Raw genomic sequence first — 13,748 nt, forward strand, 5'->3', positions numbered from 1 at the left:
TATCTCCCCCTGCTGGTTGATGGACACAACCCATACATAATGGCTTCATCTGCTTGATGACAAGGAAATATGCATTACATTACATATTATGTTTACATATTACATATGAAAATTTTAGGAAATTTAGCTGCAGCACTTAGCAGATTCATTTTAAATGTACTACTTAGTAGCTTCTTTGCGTGCCCCCTAGTCCTAGTATTTTTGGAAAGAGTAAACGAGCGATTCACATTTACCTGTTCCACTCCACTCAATATTTTATAAACCTCTATCATATCTCCCCTCAGCCGTCTCTTCTCCAAGCTCGAGTCCTAGCAGCTTTAGCCTTTCCTCATACGGAAGTCATCCCATCCCCTTTATCATTTTTGTCACCCTTCTCTGTACCTTTTTAAATTCTATATCTTTTTTGAGATGTGGTGACCAGAACTGTACATAGTACTCGAAGTGCGGTCACACCATGGAGCAATACAACGGCATTATAACATTCTCAGTTTTGTTTTCCATTTCTAACACTCTATTTGTTTTCTTAGCCATCACTGTGCAGAGGGTTTCAACCAGGGAAAGGATCTAGGTGTTATTGTTGATGATAAACACCTAGATCCTTTCCCTGGTTGGTGACTTCTAAAGTGGAACCCTGCGTCACATAACTATGGTTTCGGTTTCTGTTTCCCACATGCATCACTTTGCACTTGCTCACATTAAAAGTCTTCTGCCATTTGGATGCCCAGTCTCCCAAGGTCCTCTTGCAATTTTTCATAATCCTCTTGGAGGGGTGGCCTAGTGGTTAGAGTACTGGTTTTGCAATCCAGAGGTGGCCACTTCAAACCCCACTGCTGCTCCTTGTGACCTTCGGCAAGTCACTTAACCCTCCATTGCCTCAGGTACAAACGTAGATTGTAAGCCCTCCTGGGACAGAGAAATATCCAGTGTACCTGAATGTAACTCACCTTGAGCTACTACTGAAAAAGGTATGAGCAAAATCTAAATAATAAAATAAAAATAAAGTTTGAATAACTTTTGGGCTCATTTTCGAAAGAGGACGTCCATCTTTCAACATAAATTGGAAGATGGACGTCTCTGACGGTATTTTCAAAATGAAAGATGGACATCCATCTTTTTTCGAAAATACGGGTTTCCCTGTCCCTGGATTTCACCGTTTTGCAAGGACGTCCAAATCACAACTTGGACGTCCCTTTAAAAAATGCCCCTCTTTGTCATTAGCAAATTTAATTACCTCACTAATTATTCCCATCTCTAGATCATCATTTATAAATATGTTAAAAAACAGCGGTCCCTCCCAACACAGACCCCAAGGGAACCCCACTATCTACCCTTCTCCGCTGAGAATACTGACCATTTAACCCTACTCTCTGTTTTCTATCTTGTAACCATTTTTAATCCACAACAGAATATTGCCTCCTATCCCATGACTTTCTATGCAGGCGATGCCACAATATACATTCCTTACAAACATGATCTGACAGAAATCACCAACGAAATCAAACTCAGCTTGAACATCATGGACTCATGGGCAAATGGGAAGTCTTGCCTCACCAATCTAATGCATTTTTTTGAGGGGGTAAGCAAACATGTGGACAATGGGGTGCCGGTTGATATTGTATATCTGGATTTTCAGAAGGCGTTTGACAAAGTGCCGCACGAAAGACTCCTGAAGAAATTGCAGAGTCATGGAATCGGAGGTAGGGTATTATTATGGATTAAGAACTGGTTGAAAGATAGGAAGCAGAGAGTAGGATTGCGTGGCCAGTATTCTCAGTGGAGGAGGGTAGTTAGTGGGGTCCCGCAGGGGTCTGTGCTGGGTCCGTTGCTTTTTAATGTATTTATAAATGACCTAGAGATGGGAATAACTAGTGAGGTAATTAAATTCGCCGATGACACAAAATTATTCAGGGTCGTCAAGTCGCAGGAGGAATGTGAACGATTACAGGAGGACCTTGCGAGACTGGGAGAATGGGCGTGCAAGTGGCAGATGAAGTTCAATGTTGACAAGTGCAAAGTGATGCATGTGGGTAAGAGGAACCCGAATTATAGCTACGTCTTGCAAGGTTCCACGTTAGGAGTTACGGATCAAGAAAGGGATCTGGGTGTCGTCGTCGATGATACGCTGAAACCTTCTGCTCAGTGTGCTGCTGCGGCTAGGAAAGCGAATAGAATGTTGGGTGTTATTAGGAAGGGTATGGAGTCCAGGTGTGCGGATGTTATAATGCCGTTGTATCGCTCCATGGTGCGACCGCACCTGGAGTATTGTGTTCAGTACTGGTCTCCGTATCTCAAAAAAGATATAGTAGAATTGGAAAAGGTACAGCGAAGGGCGACGAAAATGATAGTGGGGATGGGACGACTTTCCTATGAAGAGAGGCTGAGAAGGCTAGGGCTTTTCAGCTTGGAGAAGAGACGGCTGAGGGGAGATATGATAGAAGTGTATAAATAATGAGTGGAATGGATCGGGTGGATGTGAAGCGACTGTTCACGCTATCCAAAAATACTAGGACTAGAGGGCATGAGTTGAAGCTACAGTGTGGTAAATTTAAAACGAATCGGAGAAAATATTTCTTCACCCAACGTGTAATTAGACTCTGGAATTCGTTGCCGGAGAACGTGGTACGGGCGGTTAGCTTGACGGAGTTTAAAAAGGGGTTAGATAGATTCCTAAAGGACAAGTCCATAGACCGCTATTAAATGGACTTGGAAAAATTCCGCATTTTTAGGTATAACTTGTCTGGAATGTTTTTACGTTTGGGGAGCGTGCCAGGTGCCCTTGACCTGGATTGGCCACTGTCGGTGACAGGATGCTGGGCTAGATGGACCTTTGGTCTTTCCCAGTATGGCACTACTTATGTACTTATGTACTTATAACTCAATACAGAAAAAACACACTGTCTCATCCTCTCATCCCAATACAATGCGGACAACCCCACAAATATAAACACCTCAAATTACACCCTCCCTATCTCAGACAGCCTGAAAATCCTCAGCGTTACATTAGAACGCAACCTCACACTAGAGAGCCAAGTGAAATCCACAACAAAGAAAATGTTCCACTCAATGTGGAAACTTAAACGCGTGAAACCATTCTTCCTGAGGGAAACATTTAGCAACCTGATACAATCAATGGTACTAAGCCATGTAGACTACTGCAACGGAATTTATGCGGGATGCAAAGAACAAATCATAAAGAAACTTCAGACCGCCCAAAACACAGCAGCCAGGATTATACTTGGAAAAACGCGATTTGAAAGCGCAAAACCCCTCCGTGATAAACTGCACTGGCTCCCAATCAAAGAACGTATTGCTTTCAAAATCTACACCCTGGTTCATAAAATCATCCACGGTGATGCCCTGGGATACATGACAGACCTCATAGACCTACCAATCAGACACACATCCGGATCATCATGAACATATCTAAATCTCCAATACCCAAACTGCAAAGGACTCAAATACAAATCAATTTATACATCCAGTTTTTCCTACATAGGTACACAACTGTGGAACGCATTACCAAAAGCCGTGAAAACAACGTATGACCACATAAACTTCCGGAAATCACTAAAAACTAACCTGTTCAAAAATGCATACCCTACTTTAAATGCCTGAACTCTGCAACACAACGAAACCAAAGCACGCAATGGACATAATATAACTCTTCCGCTGTACGATTCCATAATGTGTCTGTTCCACATGAACCTTACAGAAAAACAAAAGTGGGAAGTGGACCAATGACTTCAGGACGCCGAGACTATGGTGATATAAAGAAGAATAAACTTTATTGTAGACTCGACATAGTACTGTGTTTCGGCCACAGGCCTGCCTCAGGAGTCTAAAAAATCATTTAAAAGAAAAAATGTTTTATAAAATAATTGTGACAAATACATACAAAATATTAGTGACATAAATACAGAAGAAATGTTTAAATGAAAAGCATTGACGAAAATAAAATAAATCATAAAATCTGCAAGCGTATAATTCATCTACATTTATATTTAAGAGACTTACATCAAATAAAACATTTTTGTTAAAAATGTTTTTTAAAAAGCACATATTACATATACGGTTATGCATAGGAGAAATTTCCATAAGATTTCAGTATGGAGTGAATATATTTTATGCTATATATTATTCATTATTTCTAATAATCTGTGTAAACAATACCAGGTATATGTAAACCATATGTAAAAAATATATTATTGAAAATAATTGCATTGTCCATAATAGAGAATCATAAATAAAACAATCTGTGAATTTATATTTAAAATCTGAAATTATGTTCAAAATAAAAGTTTAAATCTGAAATAAGTATTTGTACTGGTAAAATTATGTGTGAAAAGGACCTTTCATATACTCCAAGGGAGACTCAAGAAATGTTACTTTATGAAATGCATTAAAAAACAGTAAAATAATATATATATTTTTTAAAGAAAATGAAAAATTGATAGTCAAACATAAACTGTCAAAAAATAGTAAAAAAAATAATAAAAGAAATAATAAAATATTGAAAGTGAAAATGGAAGACAAGTGTAAATCGTTTGTTGTATAGTAAATCATGAAATTGTAAAGAAAATTCAATCATTATATGACACAAAATTCTTCAAAAGGAAGGATATAATATGTAATTTTCATACTTATATTTATATCATCATATAACATAAAAATTGAAAAAGAATCGAAAAATATTTGAGGAACAAAAACAGCATAAAATGAAATAAAAATGTAACAAAAAATTAATCTTTAAACGACAATAAAATATTCTTTTAATAAAGATGAAGTGATTACCAAACAAAATCTAGTGCCTTAAGTTGTGAATTATAATAAGATAAGATATACTTAATAACCGAATAACCAACCTTGAGCGATGTAAAGAATTTTTTGAATCACTGGTTCATCTTGGACGGTACAACTACTACTACTAAACATTTCTAGAGCGCTACTAGGGTTACGCAGCGCTATACAGTTTAACTAAAAAGGACAGTCCCTGCTCAAAGGAGCTTACAATCTAATGGACGAAATGTCAAGCTGGGGCAGTCGAGATTTCTTGAATAGAGGTATAGTGGTTAGGTGCCTAAGGCGACATTGAAGAGGTGGGCTTTGAGTAAGGATTTGAAGATGGGCAGGGAGGGGGCCTGGTGTATGGGCTCAGGGAGTTTATTCCAAGCATGGGGTGAGGCGAGGCAGAAAGGGCGGAGCCTGGAGTTGGAGGTGGTGGAGAAGGGTACTGAAAGGAGGGATTTGTCTTGAGAGCGGAGGTTACGGGTAGGAACGTAAGGGGAGATGAGGGTAGAGAGGTAAGGAGGGGCTGCAGATCGAGTGCATTTGTAGGTTAGTAGAAGCTTGAACTGTATGCGGTACTTGATCGGAAGCCAGTGAAGTGATTTGAGGAGAGGGGTGATATGAGTATATCGGTCCAGGCGGAAGATAAGACGTGCAGCAGAGTTCTGAACGGACTGAAGTGGGGACAGATGGCAAAGTGGGAGGCCAGTGAGGAGTAGGTTGCAGTAGTCGAGGCGAGAGGTAATGTCACGTCTGTGGTTGTGACCACCCTCATACTTACCCTGTTTCTGGGAGTCAGTGGCTGTGCTGGCTTCTGCTTGTCTCTGTGTCTTTCTCTCTTAGTTTCTCTCTGGCTCTGTGTGTTGATTGCCTTACTGGACCTCACCTGTGTGGGCTATGCCTCTTCCAAGATGGCTGCCGCCTTCTCTATGCCAGTATTCAAGATGGCTCCTGCTTGTCCTTCCTGTGGGCTCACTTCCTCTGTGTGTCAAGCCTCTGTTTGGAGGAAAGGAACTTCCTGCTTCTGTCCTGCTGGTGGTGACTCATCAGTGAGAGCCTTCATAAGGAAGTGCTGGGCTTGCAGTCAGTGCCTTTGCATGAAGTGTTATGCTCTTAGGCCAGGTCAGGTTAATAGGTATCTGCTGCACTACTGCTTAGCCTCTCTCTGGGTTCCAGCCCAGCTTCTTTCTGTGTCTGTTGTCTTTCCGTGGGGGGCTTCCCTGCCTCTGTTCCTGGCTTACTCTGTGTTTGGGGTGAAGCCTCTGTTCCTGGCATACTCTGTGTTTGGGGTGAAGCCTCTGTTCCTGGCTTACTCTGTGTTTGGGGTGTTGCCTCTGTTCCTGGCTTACTCTGTGTTTGGGGTGAAGCCTCTGTCCATGTTTGTTCTCTGTCTGCATGTGAAGCCTCAGCCTTTGTGAGTTCCCACTTGGTGTGTGGAGCGGCTGTGGCTTCAGACACTTGGCTTGATATTCCTGGTTTACTCTGTTTGCTCTGCTGCCGGCCCAAGACCCTTGGCCTGTTCTTCCTGGTTTACTCTGTTCGCTCTGTTGCCTATCTTGAACCCTGCTTGTATTTCCTGAGTGTTTATCCTGAATCCTGCCTTGCCTAGTCTGTGTGCTTACCCTGCTTGTATTTCCTGTGTGTATATCCTGAATCCTGGACAAATCACTCCTATCTGTACCCTTCTCCACCACCGCTAACTCCAGACTCCGCCCCTTCTGCCTCGCAGCACCTTATGCCTGGAACAGACTTCCTGAGCCCATACGCCATGCGCCCTCCCTGCCCATCTTCAAGTCCTTACTCAAGGCCCATCTCTTCTCCCTTGCTTTTGGCGCCTAACCACCTTCCCCATTCCTGTTACCTACACTGACTGCGTAGTCTGTTACCGTTAGATTGTAAGCTCTCTTGAGCAGGGACTGTCCCTCCCCGTGTTTAAACTTGTACAGCGCTGCGTAACCCTGGCAGCGCTATAGAAATGCTAAGTAGTAGTAGTAGTAGTAGTAGAATCCTGTCTCTCTGTCTAGCTAGTGTTTATTGCCCGGGCGTGGTCCCTGTTTCCTGCTGCTTCCTAGCTAGTGGGTTTACCCGCTGGGTATTCCCTGATCCCCAGTCTGCCTTGCTGGCATGTTGCCCTAGTCTTTGTTCCTATGTCTTGTCTCCTTGGTCTGCCTTCTGGTTCTTGCTAGTGGTGGTGCAGCAGCTCCCTGTCTGAGTTTAGTTCCTAGTCTAGTTTCCCTTGTGTTTCCTAGACCCAGGGGGGGTCCTCTGGGTCTCCAGTTCCGGCCCTGTCCTTCAAGTCCTGCCGGCCACCTGCACGCTAGAGCTCAACTCTAGCGGAACGGTGGCCAAGCGCAGGTGAAGCGGATCCTGTCCTGCCGGTTCTAGTTGCCTACTTCCGATCCCGAGTTCCAGTCCTGTTCTTCCGTATGTCTGATTCCAAGATGGTCTTGCCTGCCTCTGCTGCTGCTCGGCAGGGGCCCAAGGGCTCACGATTCCCAGTGCGGCCCCGAGGACCTGACAGCATACCAAGGGCCTCGAGAACGCGACAGGTATTGAGAGAGTGGATGAGAGTTCGGGTGGTGTGCTCAGAGAGGAAAGGGCGAATTTTGCTAATGTTATAGAGGAAGAAGCGACAGGTCTTGGCTATCTGCTGGATATGCGCAGAGAAGGAGAGGGAGGAGTTGAAGATGACTCCGAGGTTGCGGGCAGATGAGACGGGACGATGAGGGTGTTATCAACTGAGATAGACAGTGGAGGGAGAGGAGAAGTGGGTTTAGGTGGGAAGACAATAAGCTCAGTCTTGGCCATGTTCAGTTTCAGGTGGCAGTTGGACATCCAGGCAGCAATGTCGGATAAGCAGGGCGATACTTTGGCCTGGGTTTCCGCAGTGATGTCCGGTGTGGAGAGATAAAGCTGTGTGTCGTCAGCATAAAGATGATATTGGAAACCATGAGATGAGATCAGGGAGCCCTGGGAAGAGGTGTAGATTGAAAAAAGAAGGGGTCCAAGGACAGATCCCTGAGGAACTCCAACAGAGAGCGGGATGGGGGTGGAGGAAGAGCCATGAGAATGTACTCTGAAGGTGCGGTGGGAGAGATAAGAGGAGAACCAGGAGAGGACAGAGCCCTGGAACCCAAATGAGGACAGTGTGGCAAGAAGTAAATTGTGATTGACAGTGTCAAAAGCAGCGGATAGGTCGAGGAGGATGAAGATGGAGTAGTGACCTTTGGATTTGGCAAGGAACAGGTCACTGCAGACTTTAGATAGTGCCGCTTCTGTCGAGTGTAGGGGGCGAAAGCCGGATTGAAGTGGATCGAGGATGGCATGAGAGGAGAGAAAATCAAGGCAACGGCTGTGAACGGCGCGTTCAAGTATCTTGGAGAGGAAGGGTAGGAGGGAAATGGGGCGGATGTTGGAGGGACAGGTAGGGTCAAGTGATGGTTTTTTGAGGAGTGGCGTGACTACACATGCTTGAAGGTGTCAGGGACAGTTGCAGTGGAGAGAGAAAGGTTGAGGATATGACAGATGGGGGGGGGGGTGATGGTAGGAGAGATGGTGTTAAGTAAGTTGGTGGGGATGGGGTCAGAGGAACAGGTGGTGCATTTCGAGGAGGAAAGAAGATGGGCGGTTTCCTCTTCGGTGATAGCAGGAAAAGAGGAGAAAGAGGCCTTGGTTGGTTGGGGGAGTGGGTTATAGGGTGAAGAGGAGGAGATGGTTTGGTGGTGAATTCAAGGTTGATCTTCTGCACCTTGTCGCGGAAGTAGTCAGCCAGTGATTGAGGAGAGAGTGAGGGGGGTGGGAGCGGAGGGCACTTTGAGGAGGGAGTTAAGGGTGGCGAAGAGATGACGAGGGTTAGAGCTGAGGGAGTTAGTCAATTGGGTGTAATAGTCCTGTTTGGCGAGGAATAGGGAGGACTGGAAGGAGGAAAGCATGAATTTGTAATGAATGAAATCAGTATGGGTGCGAGATTTCCTCCAGAGGCGTTCAGCCGATCGGGCGCAGGAGCCAAGGTATCGGGTGCAAGGGGTCAGCCAGGGCTGGGGATTAGTACGCTTTGTGGGACGGGAGATGGATGGTGCAAGGGTGTCCAGAGCAGAGGAGAGAGTGGCATTGTAAGTGGAGACAGCCTTGTCAACAGACTCGGAGGACATGATGGAAGGGAGGAGATCAGAGATACTAGAGGATAAGGTGGGAGGGTCGACAGCCTGGAGATTCCTGGAAGTAGTGGTTAGTGCTTCTCATCCTTTGCGGTAGGAGGAGAGGTTGAAAACTGCAGGAGGGCGAAAGTAGTAACCCAACGCCGCCACCGCAGCCAACTGGGCGGGGAGAATGGGAGAAAAGATAACCTCCATGGCATAGGGCCGCGACTGAGGCAGAATCGTCAGGGGTGAGCCAGGTTTCAGTTAGTGCGTGCAGTTGAAGGGAACGGGTGAAGGAAAGTTTGTTGCAGACCGAGTGGGCATTCCACAGGGCACGGGAGGAGGGGGGGAGGAGGGGAATAGAGATGAGATTGGAGACATCGCGGAAACGTTTGCATGGATGAGACGAGGACAGGTGTGGGGGACCTGGGTTGGGATTGATGTCTCCCGCGGATAGCAGGAGAAGGAGCAAGAGGGTGCGGAGGAGGGTGTGGGAGGTAGGGCGACGAAGGTGACGAAGACAGGATGCGCTTAAGAGGAATGGGGAAAGGGTTCATGGCAGGAAGGAGGTGTTGAAGGTTGAGAGCTAGGAAGGAGGAGGACAGTAGAGATGGTGAGGTGGTGGGGGACGGGGTGGGTAGGGTATTGCAGTAGTGAGCAGGACGGGAGGGGACATGAGCGGGCAGTGAGTTCGTGCGGTTTACAGCGGTGGGGGGAGGGGGAAAAGATTAGGAAGGGACAGGGCAATGAAGAGAATGTGTAAGGGGGCCATAAGACTGAGGTGTTAAGCAACAGGTAGGGCAGGAAAGCCGGACTGGAGGCTTAAACTGGAGCAGCAGGCAGGCGGCGGGGCAGCGGCAGGTGGGGAGGCAGGTAGGTAGTTGTGCAGGTTAGGAGGCAAGCAGGTTGTTGATGGGCAGACAAGCAGCAAGTTGAAGGGCTGACAAGCTGGCAGGTTGGTTGGTTGATTGGCTAGGAGGCTAACAGGGAAGGAGGTAGGTAGTTGTGCAGGCTAGGAGGCAGGCAGGTTGTTGATGGGCAGACAAGCAAGCAAGTTGAAGGGCTGACAAGCAGGCAGGTTGGTTGATTGGCTAGCAGGCAGGAACAGGTGAGTGCGGTGGAGAGCACAGCAGCAGGACTGGAACAAGCTGGGATAATTTGGAGCAGAAGAGAGCAGAGCAGCAGGATTGGAGCAAGCTGGAATAAGCTGGAGCAGACGGACTGGAACGAGCTGGATCAGGCGAACTGGAACAAGCTGGAGCAGGCAGACTGAAACGAGCTGGATCAGGCGGGCTGGAACAAGCTGGAGCAGATGGTTTGGAACAAGCAGGGAGAAGCTGGATCAGGCGGACTGGAACAAGCTGGAGCAGGTGGACTGGAACAAGCAGGGAGAAGCTGGGTCAGCGGACAGGAACAAGCAGGGAGAAGCTGGATCAGCGGACATAAACAAGCTGGAGCAGATGGACTGGAGCAGGCAGGGAAAAGCTGGATCAGGCGGACTGGAACAAGCTGGGAGAAGCTGGATCAGGTAGACTGGAACAAGCTGGGGCCGATGGACTGGAACAAGCAGGGAGAAGCTGGATCAGTCGGACAGGAACAAGGTTGGGGATTAAATTGACTAGAGTATACTGGTGTGGAAGTGAGTTTATCCAGGCCATTATAGGTAGGAAGCCGAAGTAGTTTAGTCACTGTTTCCCACTTTTTGCGCTGTCATCATCCAGTACACTCAAGAATGGTGTATGCGAGACTTTAAGCTGCTGCATGGAGGTTTGATAGATAAAAGGTGTTTCCTCTATTCTGCACAGCCTTCATCCTGTACACTCAGAGCGGCTTGTAAGATTCTGAATTGCAGTGAGGAGGTTTGATAGGCTAGGAGTGGAAGTGAGCCTATTTAGTCCTTTGTAAGCAGTGAAGCCACCCAGCAGCGAAAATGGAGCCTGGCATCAACAGCTTTCGATAGGTCTCCGGTCCAGGGATGCTCGGGTGGGTCTCCCATCGCTCCCGATCCGTCCGGAGGCTTGTGGCTTGGCTCCCTACCCTCCCGTCGGCTCCCGATCCTCAGGCGACCATGCGTTGTCTCTTTCCACCCGGTCCGCCTGCCTCGGCGGTGGCATCTCTCCGCTCTCCCAGGCGTCTCAAGGACCTGAGCGGTTTGAGCGGTTCCAGCAGCACAATGGACCTGGGCCGAGGAAGCACCAACCACCTCAGTGGCTCCCCGCAAATGGGGTCAGTCAATTTCAGCGCAGCTCGTCTAGTACGGCCAGGGACGCAGCAGATAAACGGCTCCGGTTAGCTTCAGGAATACTCGCTCGCTCCCGGATTGCTGCGAGGTCGTCTCGATCCAGGTGGCCGTCAGTCAGCCACGAATCAGCCCCGCTTCGGCTCTGCCCGGATGGTTCAGACTGATTCAGGCGGTTCAGCTAGGCCCAAGTGGGCCTGTCCGGTCAGGGATGCGTCGCGGCCTTGTGGTAAACAGCCTACAGATCTTATCGGCCGATCTCAGGCTTGCTTACCGCGCCGGAGATCAGCGAGGCCGTCCCGCAGCTTCCCAGTCGGTTTCGGGTCCGTTCCGGTCTGGTTGTGGACGGTGTTAGGTGGTCCAGGTAGGTCAACTTTCTCAGGACCTCAGGAGATCCTTACCTGAGCTCCTTACCTGTCGGCCATGTTGTGAGACATATTTACTTGAAAAAAATGTATCCAATGCTGGATAGTCTAGGAAAAAAAAGGGGGGGGGAATATAACGTATAAAAAAGATGCTTTGTTGTATGTACTATGTATGAAAGGGGAAGGATTAGTCAATCCTAATGAGGTGTCCCAAAATAGCGGAACATATCGTGGTGTTGAAATCGCGGTGAGGAACAAGAAGTAGAAGGCAACGCAGGAAACTACAGCTGTGTAGTGACCAATAAGTATAGGGATGTAAAATGGAAACTATCCTGCTGCATAAGTATTAGTGAGTTTATCAAGCGAGATGAAAGTGTAAATATGTGTATATATGTTAACTTTGTAAAGTGTCTCGTAGCCAACATAACTAAATTAACTATATATATCTACATACCTTAAAGAACACAGGAGGAATGTCATGCTAAAAGAGGTGTTTATTAAATTGTTTACTGCACTGCTGATGATAGACATTAATGTTATGAAGAAATATGTTTTGAAATAAAAACAAGAAATGTCTGCATAAATGTCATTGGAAATCTTACTTCATCAATGACTGTCAAACTGACGGTGGGCTTTCAGACAGAAAAAAGGAATGTTTGGCAAATGTATGGTCAAAATATTTTAATATGGCGTTAAAAAGGGAAATGAACCAATATGAATGGAAACAAAAAACAGGACATGATAAACGTACATTGCTGCGGATGGGTGTTTTCCAAAATAAATCTCTGTGTCTAAAATACCGAAAGAAAGAAATGTCTACAAAAAAGTAAAGGGAAACCTTACCTCATCAAAGACTTCCAAGATTGTCGAACAGAAGTGTAGCAGTACGAAAACGCTTCTAACTTCAAAAGGAAAAGCTGATTGTCTGGCGAATGGGTGATTAAATAATCTGATTTGGCGCCAAAAAGAAAGGAAATGAGGTCAAACAATGTGGAATAGACGTGGTGTCATAGAAACGTGATTGACGTGTCTCTACGAATAGGTGATCGTCCTCAATCTCAATTAACTGGTGTGCACTTACGACCAAACAAAAAAATGTATCCACAAATGATTAGAAAAAAGTGTATATTTGGAAGGGTTTTGTGGAGACATTTAAATGCATTTTTTTAAATAAACGTAGTAAAAAAGGTGGAAATCCATAATATCAAATAGTTGAATTTCTATTGAAATGGATGTTTGTTTTTCTAATCAATTCATCTTTGTAATAGTATTTATTTATGGTTCATGTAAAACAAGGATGAACATAACATATGATCTATAAAATTGTCTGTAAATAAATCATACAAATAAATTAGAAAAATTTGAATCCCATAAATGATGTCCTAAGAGTAAAAATAAATAAATAAAAAAGTAGTAAAATAAAAAATACAAATAATTTTTTAACCCATAAAATAAGAGTCAAAAACAATATGAGTCAAAAAATAATAATAAAAAAATAAGTCAAAAAAATATATGTGTCAAAATATATATATATTGATGGGTTTTTTTTTATTTGTACCCCGCACTTTCCCACTCATGGCAGGCTCAATGCGGCTTAGGTACTTATTTGTACCTGGGGAAATGGAGGGTTAAGTGACTTGCCCAGAGTCACAAGGAGCTGCCTGTGCCTGTAGTGGGAATCAAACCCAGTTCCCCAGGACCAAAGCCAACACTCTAACCACTAGGCCACTCCTCCATATATTGATGGTTGAAAAAATAATACAGGAGTCGAAAAAATAATAATCAATAAAAAAATAGTAGTGAATTGAAAAATAAAAAAGAATTAAATTTAAAAAAGTATGACATAAAAAAAAAAAATACAAAATAATGAATATAAAATAAAAATAAAAAATGAAATAAAAAAATAAAATAATCAAATTTGCATCCATAAAAGAATATATATAGACAGTTTTTAAAAAAAAGTACATATATATAAATAAATTATATATATATATATATATATATATATATATATGTGTGTGTGTGTGTGTGTGTGTGTGTAAACCCCGGTGATCATAAGTAAAGGATGCACAGAAAATGTGAATATATGAAAATTATAATTAATAAATACATTGAAAAATATAAACGTTTAGAAAATATAAATTAAAAAAAATTTAAATAAAAAATGTGTTTTGTAGAAAATATTAAAAAGGTAATTATATTCCAAATATTGTTATTATA

At 44.6% G+C, this 13,748-nt stretch overlaps 1 protein-coding gene across 7 annotated transcripts in view; it reads right to left on the reverse strand.

Annotated features, from left to right (window-relative positions):
* CDPF1 (cysteine rich DPF motif domain containing 1) overlaps positions 1 to 13,748 on the reverse strand; it is a 46,805-nt gene that overhangs the window by 22,976 nt on the left and 10,081 nt on the right. For 3 of the 7 annotated variants that reach the window (XM_030214474.1, XM_030214477.1, XM_030214475.1), the window contains exon 2: positions 12,372 to 12,477. The exons of 3 other annotated variants lie outside the window; for them this stretch is intronic. The gene's annotated coding sequence lies outside the window, so the exon portion shown is untranslated. Of the gene's footprint in view, positions 1 to 2,129; positions 2,133 to 12,371; positions 12,478 to 13,748 lie in introns of all 7 variants that reach the window. One more of the 7 variants, XM_030214473.1, reaches the window with a different exon arrangement.

The sequence above is a fragment of the Microcaecilia unicolor genome, chromosome 9 (genome assembly GCF_901765095.1).
Source record: "Microcaecilia unicolor chromosome 9, aMicUni1.1, whole genome shotgun sequence".
Lineage (NCBI taxonomy): Eukaryota > Metazoa > Chordata > Amphibia > Gymnophiona > Siphonopidae > Microcaecilia > Microcaecilia unicolor.